Source organism: Labeo rohita, unplaced genomic scaffold (genome assembly GCF_022985175.1).
Source record: "Labeo rohita strain BAU-BD-2019 unplaced genomic scaffold, IGBB_LRoh.1.0 scaffold_144, whole genome shotgun sequence".
Taxonomy (NCBI): Eukaryota; Metazoa; Chordata; class Actinopteri; order Cypriniformes; family Cyprinidae; genus Labeo; species Labeo rohita.
This window is the reverse complement of record NW_026127604.1, coordinates 1-14,649: the sequence shown is the minus strand read 5'-3', so window position 1 is coordinate 14,649 and position 14,649 is coordinate 1. Positions and strand designations below refer to the sequence as shown.

The 14,649-nt window shown below is 36.7% G+C and overlaps 1 long non-coding RNA gene across 1 annotated transcript; it reads left to right on the top strand.

Annotated features, from left to right (window-relative positions):
* The first annotated feature begins 8,335 nt into the window (after window positions 1-8,335).
* On the top strand, window positions 8,336-11,656 carry LOC127158297 (uncharacterized). The gene is made up of 4 exons (XR_007826112.1): window positions 8,336-8,531; window positions 10,947-11,126; window positions 11,261-11,306; window positions 11,438-11,656. It is a non-coding gene; the product is annotated as an uncharacterized LOC127158297 (long non-coding RNA).
* The last annotated feature ends 2,993 nt before the right edge of the window (window positions 11,657-14,649 follow it).

Below are 14,649 nucleotides of genomic sequence, written 5' to 3'. Positions count from 1 at the left end.
AATTATTGATTTATTATCAAATAAAAAAAAACAAAAAAAAAAAGATCACTTTGATACATTGGGAAGGCATATATATATATATATATATATATATATATATATATATATATATATAATATATTATATTATATATTAAAAACAGGGCAGGGGGCTAAATGAGCCGCCAGGCCACCGGGAATTCTGACAGTGCTCCCAGAGGCTAGTCCGGGCCTGGTGGCATGACACTGATGACGTTCACAACAACCACATAGAGCTCCATCTTCTGGTTATCTGGAAGAGTGATGAAAAATACATTACTGTGATAAACAAAGCTTTCACCAGCATCGGACACATCGAATATTCCAGTGCTTAAACTGGACAAACACACTGATGATTTATTTATAAGAATTTCATATCTCATATTTCAATTTCATATTTTTCATCTAAAATAAAATCACAGTCCTATATTAATGCGTTGCTTGAATTGATGCACTCTAGCCAACACACTGTTAATCAGTAGTGTAGTGGTGCCTGCAAAGTGGGTATACTCCTAATTTATCCCTTTAGCAAATGTGAAAAACTGTAATTCATTGGCCCATTTACTGTTATTCCTTAGATAATGCACATAACTGTGATGTGGCCACAGTGAATAATTTGCAGTTAGCAAAGTGGTAACCTGTCTTTTCTGAAAAACCTTTCTGCAAAATCTTAAACAAGTTCAGGCAGTTTAGATGCTGTTTGAAGATCTCATGCACTCTTTTTGCAAAACTCTAAACACATTCTCACTCACTAAGACACTGAACTTGTGATGCAAAACCCTAAACTTAAGAAAGCAAAGTTAAATACAACTGCAACACAGCTGTTGTTGTTTACACACAATAATTCAAAATGGTTCACACTCTAAATACGTGAACACAAAATATAAGCCAAAAGTATAAGTGCACAGCTGGGGTGTCGTTTGCAACGGCCAAGCAGCTTCGGGCTCCTGGACAGGACCTAGACTGCGCTGGCATGTCAATTGCCTCAAGTTGCTAGCAGTGTTTCTCACCCTTCGGTGATTTTTGCCGATGCTGTGACACAAACACGTGCTAGTCCGCATGGACAACACAGCGAACGTAGTGTACATCAACCATCAAGAGGGTCTACGCTCCCGTCGCATGTCGCAACTCCCAATGCCAGCTCTTTTACTCCCTGACCGAGGCTCCCCTCTGCACGGACGCGCTGGCACATAGCTGGCCACGGCGGCTTCTCAAGTACGCCTTTCCCCCCGTGAGCCTCCTTGCACAGACACGGTGCAAGATCAGGGAGGACGAGGAGCAGGTTCTGTTGGTTGCGCCTTATTGGCCCACCCGAACCTGGTTCACCGACCTCATGCTCCTTTTCCCCTGAGGAAAGACCTTCTTTCTCAGGGGATGGGCACGATATGGCACCCGCGTCCCGACCTATGGAACCTCCATGTGTGGCTCCTGGATGGGATGCGGCAGACCTCGCTGGTCTTCCCCAGGCCATGGTAGATACTATCACTCAGACTAGAGCCCCCTCTACAAGGCAGGACTATGCCCAGAAGTGGGGTCTGTTCGTTGCTTGGTGTTCCTCTCACCGTGAGGACCCACAGAGATGCTCGATCGGAGTGGTGCTTGCCTTTCTGCAGGAAGGGTTGAAGCGGAGGCTGTCCCCCTCCACCCTCAAAGTGTACGTTGCAGCAATTGCAGCGTACCACGATGCAGTGGACGGCAGGACCTTGGGCAATCACCACTTGATCATTAGGTTCCTCAGAGGTGCTTGGAGGTTAAATCGTCCTAGACCTCGCCTCTTTCCCTCTTGGGATCTCTCCATGGTCCTCCTAGGCCTGTGGAGAGCCCCATTCAAGCCAATTGGGTCAGTGGACCTGAAATTTCTGTCACTTAAGACAGTGCTCCTGACTGCGCTCGCTTCCATCAAGAGGATAGGGGACCTACAAGCATTCTCTGTTAACGAAGCGTGCCTAGAATTCGGTCCGGCTGATTCTCACATGATCCTGAGACCCAGAACAGGCTATGTGCCCAAGGTTCCCACCACCCCCTTTCGGGATCAGGTGGTGAACCTTCAAGCTCTGCCCTCGGAGGAGGCAGACCCAGCCTTAGTGTTGCTGTGTCCCGTTCACGCTTTGCGAGTTTATGTGGACCGCACCCCGGAGCTTTAGACGCTCCGAGCAACACTTTGTTTGCTTTAGAGGACAGCAGAAGGGGAATGCTGTCTCCAAACAGAGGTTGGCAAATTGGGTGGTGAATGCCATCACCTTGGCGTACGAGTCCCAAGGTAAGCCGTGCCCCTTAGGAGTTAGAGCCCACTCCACTAGGAGTGTTGCGTTATCCTATGTGTTGGCGCACGGCGCCTCTCTAGCAGACATCTGCAGAGCTGCAGGCTGGGCAACACCCAACACCTTCGCGAGATTCTATAATCTCCGCGTAGAGCCTGTTTCCTCCCGTGTGTTGGTATAACACCAATCGAGGAGGTAGGCTCGGTGTCGGCTTGCTGCACCATTCCTACTGGATCTGTGCGCCGTTTTCCCAGTTGTTCTCTTCTGAACACTGGGTCCTCCATGCCCTGCAGCCCGGACTAGGACGGAGTGCTCCGGTAGTGGACTTCCTTCACCCTCCAGTTGTGGCAACCTGTCTCAGTATTTTTTCCACAGGAAAACCCCTTAGTCTGTTTCTCCCTTAATAGAAATATATCTTTTTCATTACCCCACATTTGACAATATTCCTTAATGTGCTCCGATTCCCCTACAATCGCTTCAGAAATCTGGCACCCCTGGTAGTCCTTGCTGGCCTACAGGGCGTGGGGAAGGTTATGTGTCGAACCATTTTGTTCTGACACGCTTGCTTGTCAGCATTTTGTGTTCAGCCACGTAACGTGGTTCAGGATTGTGGCGTTTTCCATGGGTTGATCCCAAATACGTCACTCGACGTAACGTCAGAGTGAACGACTGATGGGGAACGTCTAGGTTACGTCTGTAACCCTCGTTCCCTGAAGGAGGGAACGGAGACGTTACGTCCCCTTGCCACAATCCTGAACTACGCTGAAGGCCGGGTTTCGGCTCGGCTCCTCAGCAAAAACCTGAGTGAGTGAATGCACACAGACACCTTATATAGGCTTGCGATGCAAATTCCACTCGCCAATTCTCATTGGCCTTTTCTCTTTAGCTCAGAGGTGATTGGGCTCCAAGTATGATCCCAAATACGTCACTCGACGTAACGTGTCCCTTCCCTCCTTCAGGGAACGAGGGTTACAGACATAACCTAGACGTCCCTGGTGGGACTCCTCGGCAGAAATCATAGTACTTCATTAGACATTCAGTGCATGTAGTTTTTTTTACAGCTTGCCGTACATTAAAGAATTTTAAATGCACGACATGGAAGCAAAGAATCGGAAGGCTCTGCTTATTCCATGATCGTTTGCCAAGTTGTAGACAAGTTAAAATTAGTATCGCTCTTTGCAATATTTGACTGAATATGTAATGTTAACTCTAGCATCTGCCCACTTCAGAACAGACAGAGATTAAATAAAATGTAATGTATATAAATGAGAAATAAATGTGTGTATCACATATATTTGAATGAATTATAGCATTTATTTCAATTAATTATCAAACGAGGGAGAGAATGTTTTTTGTTGTTGTTGTTGTTTTTTTTTTGTTTATGTATTCATTTACTTATTTATCTAAGGATTTATAGATGTATTCTTGTTTTGTACATATATTACATTATCATTATTTGTTTTTTGTTTGTGTAAAAGTCAGTGCTTTGGATTGAACTGAACTGAGAGAGAGAGAGAAAGAGAGAGAGAGGGAGAGAGAGGAAGAAAGACAGAGATGACAGTTGTGTGTTACCTGCGTGTGTCGTCTGTGCATCTCCCTCTACAAACAATTAATAACTTCAAAAACAGTGATTTTACCACCTCCTTGCTGAGGAATATAATGTATCGATCTAGTATCTAGACATTTTATTACAGATTTCACATTTGCTAAAACACTAAACCCCATTCTCTAAACCAAATGCTCAATAGTCTAAACCAATCTGTCTAATAAATCACTCTTTCTGCAAAACAATTTTAGGCAGTTTAGACACTCATGCACTCTTTTTGCAAAACTCTAAACACATTCTCACTCACTAAAACACAATTTGCTCTGTGATGTGTTTAGGGTTTGGCATCACAAGTTTAAGAAAGCAAAAGTTAAGCACAACTGCAACACGACTGTCGTTAACACAAAGTAACTCAAAATTCATCACACTTGTTTCTAAATATTTAAATATACAAATAGTTGAAAGTGCACAGAAAGCACAGGTGCATCTGTCAACTTGAGAGGTACAGAAGAGTGTGAATACATGTATGGGAAAAACAACAAAAAAATTTATATATGTATATATGTATATATATATATATATATATATATATATATATATGTGTGTGTGTGTGTGTGTGCGTGCACCTGGTATTCATCACGTTATGGGGACCAAATGTCCCCACAAGGATAGTAATACCAGTAAATTTTGACCTTGTGGGGACATTTGTGAGGTCCCCATGAGGAAACAGGCTTATAAATCATGCAGAATGAGTTTTTTTGAGAAAGTAAAAGTGTGCACAGTCTCCTGTGAGGGTTAGGTTTAGGTGTAGGGTGATAGAAAATGCGGTTTGTTCAGTATAAAAACCATTACGCCTATGGAATGTCCCCATAAAACATGGAAACCCAACGTGTGTGTGTGTGTGTGTGTGCGTGTGTGTTTTAGCATTTCAGAAAAACTAAGAAAAATCATAGGGAAGCGTTGACAACAAGTTTGTGTGTGTGCACAGCACAAACTGCAATTACTGACCTCCCTCTTTCTCTATATGTGTGTTGGTTAGTGTGTGTCAATTAAAGGAGCGCATTAATATAGAACGTGATTAAACTGACTTAGAACTACCTGTGCATTAAACAGTTTTACTACAAACCTGCCAGCCAATCAGAATCCAGTATTCAGACAGACCATGGAATAATGTCTAATAGATGTATGATTTGAAAGCTTTGTTTGATTTTGAGTACAGATTAAATGGTTTTGAAGCGATTGTTTAATTTTGCCAGAGAAGAGTCAGGGGTTCTGTGAATTTAGTTTGAACATTTAGATTTGTGTTGAGAAAAACTGTGTTCAGAAAAACTGTATTAGAAAATAATACACATCTGAGGTGGTGATGCGGCAGTCAATGATTCTGCTTATACTACAGATACCACCTCAAGATTTGTTCAGATGTTGTATTTGAAGACACTCATTTCATCCAATGTGTAATGCAAGTGCTATGTAATTTCTAAACTATTCACTCATAAAATCATCAGTGCAACACTTTTCTGTACTACAATTGAAGCCATCTTTCTTTTCTTGTAAATACACTCATCACACATAGAAAATACACTTATTAATTATTTAATACACAAGATCAATATATAATGAATATATACATATATATTTACAATATATTGGCACCATATTTTTACAGATTAAATAATCCATTTCAAATGTATTGTAATTATGTTAACATTCCCTTTATATGATATAATTAACTACACGTTTATGGTGTCTTTAAATAGTACAATCAAGTACATTTATTACTATGTCATTGGTAGGACTTTTTTCACATTAAAATATAGCACTTCAAGTACTTAATGCTAAAAAATATACTTACAGTTAAAGTGTGAATTGTGGTACACATCTAAACACATATAAATAATCCAATTATGCTATTAGTACATTTACAGTATCCAAAGCACAGCAGCCAGGGTTTACTTAATACATTTCTACTGTATTATTTAATGAAAATCCAAACAGAAATTAGTGATATATAAAAATCCACTAAAATGTTTTGTAAAGTGAACGCAGCACACTTTTAAGCAACGCAATTCTGGTACTTTATCTGACTACATTTAAAATCAATTTAAGTGTTAGCCAATTAGTGTGTTTATATTAAGTAGCACAGTTGGGAAATTTTACTTTACTATTACATTAACAGTTTAAATAAAAACAATTTAATTTAAATTTAGGATATCTATATAAAAGTGTACTGACATTCAGTGTTGGGAAGGTTACTTTGGAAATGTAATAGATTACAACAGTAACAGATTACAAGTTACTTGATTTAAAATGTAATAAGTAGTGTAACTTTTCAACTACTTTCTTAAAGTAATGTAACTTATTAATTTTTAATTACTTTTTGATACCTTTTCTAAATTTCTAATATTTTCAACTGTTAATCATTTTGAAACATTTAAAGGCAGAGTGAACCTTTCAGTAGCACTCAAGACTGACTACTGTCAAACTTTATTCTTTATCACTTGAATTAAGATTATAATAAGTAAGGGATAATATACATCTTTATTTTGTGATAACAACTGGCTGAAAGTACATTATCTCACTTACTACACAGCTGCTTGATAGATTATTTAGATTAAACGTGTTAAAATAATTAGACACGAAACTCTGATCTGAGTTGAAATATTTGAACACAAAGCTTCCACAAAGAAATCAGTTGCTAGCAAACGGCAAGTTCAAACTAGACATTTTAGGGATACAGTGCAGTCATACCACTTTTCTTACACAACATTTCACCACAGAAATAATTAAGTAGTAGTACTAGTTTGTTAGTTATCTTATAATCCATTACAATGTACAAAAAAAAAAAAAAAAAAAAAAAAAAATGGCAGCAGCTGCTTTTGTGTGGAACAATAGAGCAAGTCCATGATAACAGGATGACAGAATTAAGAAATTGTCTACATAATATTGAATTAGGCTTTAATATTTTATTAGCTAACCAAACGCAAAGCTTCTGAAGAAAAATGATCAAACATATAGCACTGACTTAAGTTTCCCCGAATGAGTCTGAGCTGTGTAATGATTTAATTTAAAGCACAGCCACCACAAATTCAGACTTTGTTTTTTTTTTTATTTTACTTATATTTTTGGGATTTTTATGCCTTTTATTGTGATAGGACAGTAGAGAGACGACAGAAAAGAGCTGGGAGGAGAGAGGGGAGCGGCATCGGCAAAGGACCTCGAGACGGGAATCGAACTCAGGTCACCGCGCTATATGTCATAACAAGAAATAGTTTAATAGCTGTGATACTGGGTTTGAAATCAAATGTTTGCATAGTTATGACAGAAAACACTAGCATCTAACAATGCCTTGGAAAAAACAATCTTAAAAAATAAAGTTTATGCATAAACCCAAATAGGAAATAAAACAGTTATGGAATAAGCGTGTGTCCTATTCTGTGTCCTTAACTCCACATTGGTGTCTCATTTTAGAGCAGTCAATGCAATTTAAAAGTAGTCAATTAAATCTGTAAGTGTGGGTGGGTGTGTGGAAAAATTCAGATGTAATCCCCTTTGTAATCACTGGCATTGTTCAAAAGTAACTGTAATTTAATTACACATTTTTTCTCAGTAACTTTAACTAATTACAATTACATTTATTTTTAAATTAAATTACGTAATTCCGTTACATGTAATTAGTTACTCCCCAACACTGCTGACATTGAACTGATTTTTACATCATTCAAAGCACACTTTTAAGAAAAACACTAATTCAAGTCCTCTGTATATTTTTGCAGTAATACACTTTATTTCAATTCACTAAAAACTGAATCCAAACATCAGTGGTATTTAGTATAATTTTGCAATTGCACTGAAGTACCACTAAAGTAGAAATATACTTTTAATTAGTGTTTTATAGTGTAGAACTTTTACAATTTATTTAGAACGAAAAATAATGTCCTACAAATATACTTGCTTTTAAGTATTTTTTAGTGAATTCAAGTTTTAACTGGTGTGTCAGTACTGTAGACTCTCTTTGTGCGTTTATAAGGGAGATGCTACAATGTTACTAATCCTGTTTTGGTTATTTTGCGGCAAAGCCTGTAAGGACTTTTGAAATAACCGAAATCCCCAGTTTATAAGTGTGCTCATCTGTCTGACTAAACGTTCTTTTATCCTTTACACGTCATTCAGCAACATAACTATAATGCTGGTGTTAGTTTTATTTCAGCCATTTGTACATCATTTTTCAGTTAAATTGCAATATCAGCATCGTATCAGTCAGAGGATGTCCAGATATCAGATTTTTGTATCGCTCATAAGACCTTATATGGTTTTCAGAGGTGTATACTGCATGTTACTTATGTTCTGAGGAGGAAGTTCTTGATCTGCAGTGAGATTTATGATTATAGAGTCAGTCAGTTGAATTTTGCGCCAAAACCACACCTGCACCACTTGACATGTTTCCTGTTCTAACTGTTCTATAAACTGAAACACTTTGCTGTTCGCAGAATTTCAGAGGAGCCTTGCTAGTATTAAGATCAAATGCTTTTTTTTTTTTTTTAGCAGAAAATGAGGTTTTTTTGGTTTTAGAACCAAAGCCTTTTCCTTTCATAATGGGCGTCTTCTCATGAGATTATGAAAATCCCCATTCCGAACCTCAGACAGCACAACAACAACAACAGAGATCTGAGTTGTGATGGAAGTTTCCTCTCTTCAGCTCAACACAAGGTGATTAAAACATCTTTCATTTTCTGTTGTTTTTTATTCATTCATTATTGAAGCTATTATAATACTGTGAAACTGTCAAGCAGAAAATGTCTAAAAATACACAGCAGCATGGCAAAGATAGTAATAGTGTTGTTATGATACCAAAGTTTTGAGTTCGATACAATACCTGACTAAAATATCACGATACTACTACTGAACCGATACTGTGACCAAAAAAAAAAAAAAGAAAAAAAGACGAGCAATTCAAGTTCTTTTTGCCGTCATCTGGAAAATATGAGTGTTCCCGCCGGCGCCTTAGCCGACCCCAGGACGTTAAAGGATCTTAGTTATTATTAATGAGAACCTAGATGCAAGTAACAAACTAAAGGACAACTACAATAAAACAAAGACACAAATGAAATAAAGAGGGCCAAAATTAAAAAAAAAAAAAAAAATCCTAAATTTAATTTTAATTGTTCTAGACTCTATTTTAATAGTTACATAAAAATAAATATATATATAAATATATATATATATATATATATATATATACACACATATATATATATATATATATATATATATATATACATATAACGTTTTTAAGGCTCGTTTAATATTTCTTTTTTAATACGTTTTAATAATTTTTCTCAAATTCAGTTTTGTTTGTGAATCTCTGTTTTCCATTAATTTTCTGGATTCTATTTTAAGTTTCATTACATTTTAATAATCAAAAGCATATTTAATGAATTTATAAATAATATATTATATATTATATATTATATTATAAATGAATTTATAATAAATAAATTTATTATAGGCTATTTCTTTCTTTCTTTTCTTTTTTTTCTTTCCCAGAAATACTGTGTTGTGTATTTACCATTTTCTGGTAAATAAATTCTGGTAAATATTTTTTCTGGTAAATATTCCTTAAACATTGTTTTAATAATATTTTTATTGTTAGTACTAGTACCATCTTTACATTAAGTAATATATTAATATATTTCTGACTGCCAAGTTAAACTGAACTTTTATTTTGACGGGTTGCTGTGAAGACCTTTATATCAGCATCGTATCAGTCAGAGGATGTCCAGGGTCTTCATTATATGGCGATAATTCTCCGCAAAAGAAATGGTAAAATGCTCGTGGAAGTGACTCTCAGAGCAGATCTAGAGATGATGTTCATATTTTCATGTTCTCATATCGTTTTCAAAAGCAGGGTATCACAAGTACCGGTATATCATCCAACACTAGATAGTAATAGCAATATTATATTACATTATATTATATTATATTATCCATCATCAGATTATGTTAGACCTATCGGACTGCCCCATCCAGAGTTTCATGCCAGAATTTTGTAAATATGAGACTTTCATCCTCCCACACTGGTGTTTATGACTAACAAGAAAAGGTCAAATGGAATTACCCATTATGTCATATGTTGTTGTAACAACTATCGGTCAGATCAAGCTAGGTCATGTGGCCAGTCAAATGTTACGGTTAAAAATATATGTGTGGCTATCTAGACATTCTGACACTCTGCACATTTTGTATGTCTTATTTATTGACACCTGCTTTCGTGACCACTGCAGATGTGTAGCTAAATATTTAACTGCAGATGTGTAGCTGAGGGTTTTTATTTTTCAGCAAGCCAACGCAAATGAAAAGAAAAAAGTTTAACATTTAACCTTGACATTTAACATTGACGCTGCGTCAAAACAACCCACTGCGTTTTAACCAAGCGTAGGGTTATATTTAACCCAGCATTTTTTAGAGTGTATTTACCATCAGAGTGTATTTACCTTTGCTGATAATTCCCCACCAATTCCCCTCAGCTCACAGTTATAATCTTATGACAGAAATAATCCTTTCACTTTATAGTGTAGTAAACACAGTTCCAGGAGAACTACACTTAACCGAACAAACATAAATCAACTTCAAGGTGATTTTTTTTTAGGTTTAACTGTCTTTCTTACCGAGCTTTAAGACTCGGATGTGTGTAAAGCATGCTTGTCAGTAAAGCTGTTCTGCAAATGTGTGTCCTTTGTGAACATGATGTGTTAAAAATGATTACTGCCCTGATATAATATGAAAACACAATACCAGTGAAATGCTGAAAATTTAGCTTTGGTCACAGAAATAAATTGCATTTCAAAAGACAGGCTTTTCAAATAGAAAGCAGTAAATAGTAACAATAAAATGCAGGCTTGGTGAGTGGAAGAGTAGAGAAGAGAAGACTTATTAAAAAAAATACAAATCTTACTATTCAAAAACTTTTGATTAGTAGTGTACATTTTATTCAACAGCAGATCTCAGAACTGCAGTGCAGGTAGTTGTCTACAGTATCTTTTAGAACACTGTATGACACATAAAGAGCATTTTTATTATTAATTCTGGACACAATGTTTATTTTCTCTCTATTTTTTTCAACAGAGATTTTTTTTGACAAAAGGAGAATTAAATATTTTTTTGACAAATCGAAAGAGAATTAAACAGACAGAAACAGAAAAATTACAAACAAAGAATACAAGAGACAATCTTCGTCTGAACCAGGAGAGAAAAGGGCACTGAAACTAATCAGACAGAGCAGCATTAACAGTGGAAGACCAAACTGTGAGTATTTATGATATTAAATGTAAAACTGTAACATGTCTTTCATCAACACACACAATCAACAATAGCTTTACCATTTATCCACGACATAAAACCTGTGAGGCTAATTAGATGATTGTGTTTTTATCGTCTAGTTTCTGATGATCCAGACACTTTCATTCAGAGTGACTCACAGACGAGGTAAGATTCTCACCAATCATATACACAGACTATACACTCAGTTCTCTTATACAGTATGTGTATGTACAGTATTATGACTGACAGTGAGTGTATGTGTGTTATATTTCTGAGTGTGTGTTTTCTCTTTTCAGAAAAAAGCAGCTCCTTTCACCGGGCCAGCAGAACTCCCTGATTAATCACTGTATATTTTATATTGTTTGTAGTTTTGTGTTATTATATATTAAGAAATTAAAGACCTGTATAATCAACCCATATAAGCTTCATTCACTTTAAGTTGTTAATATAACAAATTATTGGAGTGAATCAATTGTGACCCTGGACCACAAAACCAGTCATAAGGGTCAATATTTCCAAACTGAGATTTATACATCATCTGAAAGCTGAATAAATAACCTTTACCCCATATACCCCATAAATAATATACCGCAGCGACTTAAGACTGGTTTTGTGGTCCAGGGTCACAATTTACAAGAAAATACTATTTCAGTTTAATTGTTAATTCTTTGTCACTTTCACATTTAATGCACTTTTTCTTTGCAATTATTTCTAGAGTTGGGGTACTCGGACTCGAGTACAATTTTTAGGCGACTCGGACTTGTCACGGACTCGGATGCATTTTTACTCGGACTTGACTCGGACTCGACTCGGACTCAAGCCTTTCGGACTCTGAAAATATGCCGAGTCCATCCGAGTCCAGAGACAGTTGACGGAAAAGTCACTGTTCTCACTCCCAAGTCGTCACATATTGACGATTGGTCAGGGTACCCCTTCAGCGTCATTTTTCGACGCGCAGGGTCCTCCATTGTTTTCAGTTGTTTGTCTTAATTTAATGGTTTGCATGTATTTGTAAAAATAGAAATTATTTTATATAAATATATACGTACATTGGAACACCTAACCCCACCCCTACCCTAAACCTACCCACTTCTGAACAATATGAAACACGCAACAGGCAAATATAAGTAAAGTCACAGGTATTTATTGTAAAACTGACCATAAACAAGCAGTATAAAAGCATTACAAACAAGTCCTGTTGCATTCGTAGTCTTCTGAAGCCTTACGATATCTTTATGCGAATAACAAATGGTTTTAATCGCTGAAAATGATCCCGCTCCGTTAACGCGCTCACATCTTATTCAAGAAGATACACCCGAGCATTAGCATGACGCAATCGGTCACGAGACACATACGAGCCAATGGCATCTCACAACATCATGACACAATCGGTCACGAGAGCCAATAGCATTTCACAACCAAGGCTCGCTTCTTCTGGCGGCATTTTTTGAATTCGCGCACAGACTGAAGCAGCACAGAACGGAGATCGCGTCTATTCTTCTCACAAATCAATCGTTTTCTTTCGGAACCCTTGGAACATTAATACTTTTTGAATAAATTATGAATATAGTTGTAATTGCCTGTTACATCTTGTGTTTTGTTAACAAATGGTTAGGTTTAGGAGCAGAGGTTGGGTTCAGTGTGTAAATAGTGTAATATAAATTAAACTGTTTTGACAGTTCGCATTGAAAAAAAAAAAAAAAATACACCCCAACATATATGCAATAATAGCAATATTATTACCCAATATATAATTTAATCATGACGATAAAATTCCCCGTGCCTTTCGCGTCAGTACATTGACGCCAAGGGTTTCTTATGTTAAGTACTGGAGGACCCTGCACGTAGAAAGATGGCGCTAAAGGGGTACCCTGAGCGTCCAGAAGTGACGCCAAAGCGGCCCTGCCCAATCGTCAATATGTGACGACTTGGGAGTGAGAACGTGTTGGCAAGTTATAGTTTTATATGTCTGTCATTTGCTGCATCACGAAACTGCTAACTTGCACTTCTAAAGGTTTATAAACACAATTTCTTGACCTGACGAAACAGTTTTTGTTCCGTAAATTTAAGGATTATTTCCATCGATATTAATTAACTGTTCTACTTACCGAGTGGAAAATCGCAGTGGATCTTGGGATCGCGCCATACAATGACGTCAGCTCAGCGTTGATTTATTAATTAAATAAATAAATAATAAATCAATAAATAAATAAATAAATAAAAAATTGAATAATCAAGCAACCAATAAATACATAAATAAATAAATAAACAAACAATTAAGTAAATAAGAAGTTGATTGCATCGCATTGCACTGATTAAATCACCGATTAACCAAACACAGCACATTAAATACAGTACGTTTATCAACTTCAACAAGCCTCCGACAAAAAATAGCAGCATTACCTAGAATACACTTTAAGTGCTTACCTCTGTTGCTCGCGCCATGGAGCGTTGTTAAAGTCACCACTGAACGCTGCTTCACAGACGGCACTTTCATATTAGACAGCGAGTAATTTTTAAAATCCAAAAATCAGTTGGAGGACTAGATTACCATGACCTGGGGGCCGCGAACTGACTATCCCTGCCATAACTCATTTATTGTAGCCTATTCTCTTTTATTCCTATTTATCGTCGTTTTCGATCTGTGCTTACCTAACACGTCAAATTTCAAATTTCCCGGTACAGAGTTCTATAGGGAATCCCTGCACGTCGAAAAATGACGCTTAAGGGGTACCCTGTGCGTTAAAAAGTGACGCCAAGGGGTCCTGACCAAGCGTCAGTATGTGACGAGTTGGGAGTGAGAACGTGTTGAACTTGCTGCTCCAAATGTGTAGTAGGTTATTTAAGTTAGCTAATTAAATTCAAGTTTGTTTATTTTTTCACGTATAATCACGCAAGGTAATATCATAGAAGACTGTCATTTTTAGTGTGTTTTCATATTACAGTAGCTCACAACACTTTAGCCAATTATAAATGCTCAGATGAAGAATAGTGTTGCCAGATTGGTGTGTTTTGCAGTAACTGTTTGAAATCCACACAAAATTATATAGTAAGCACGCAAATCTTACCAATAATAAACAATACAAATTAATTAATAGTTACAACAATATTCTGGCTCTTCACAATTTTACAATATATCACAACAAAGCAAATTAAGTGTTCTTCTCTAAAGAAAGCTACATTGTAGCTATGTTGTAAACTATTTTCCATGTCTGTCATTTGGCACAACAGAAATATCAAAATTCCACCTGTCCAAGCCCATTTTATCCAGCTCAAAACCAATCAAAAACTGTCCAATCTGACAACACTGATGAAGAAAATACTAGTAAAAATGTAAGGATTTCAGTTCTGATTTTTTTTTCTTTTGTCAGGTCCTTCAAATTTGCCAGCGTCCAGCATTCTCCTTTATTTTAACCCCACTCTACACACAGACACACACATACACACACACACAAAAACCAAAGGCACTTTTAAGAGCCACATCTTTTAACCTCTTGTTAACCTTGTC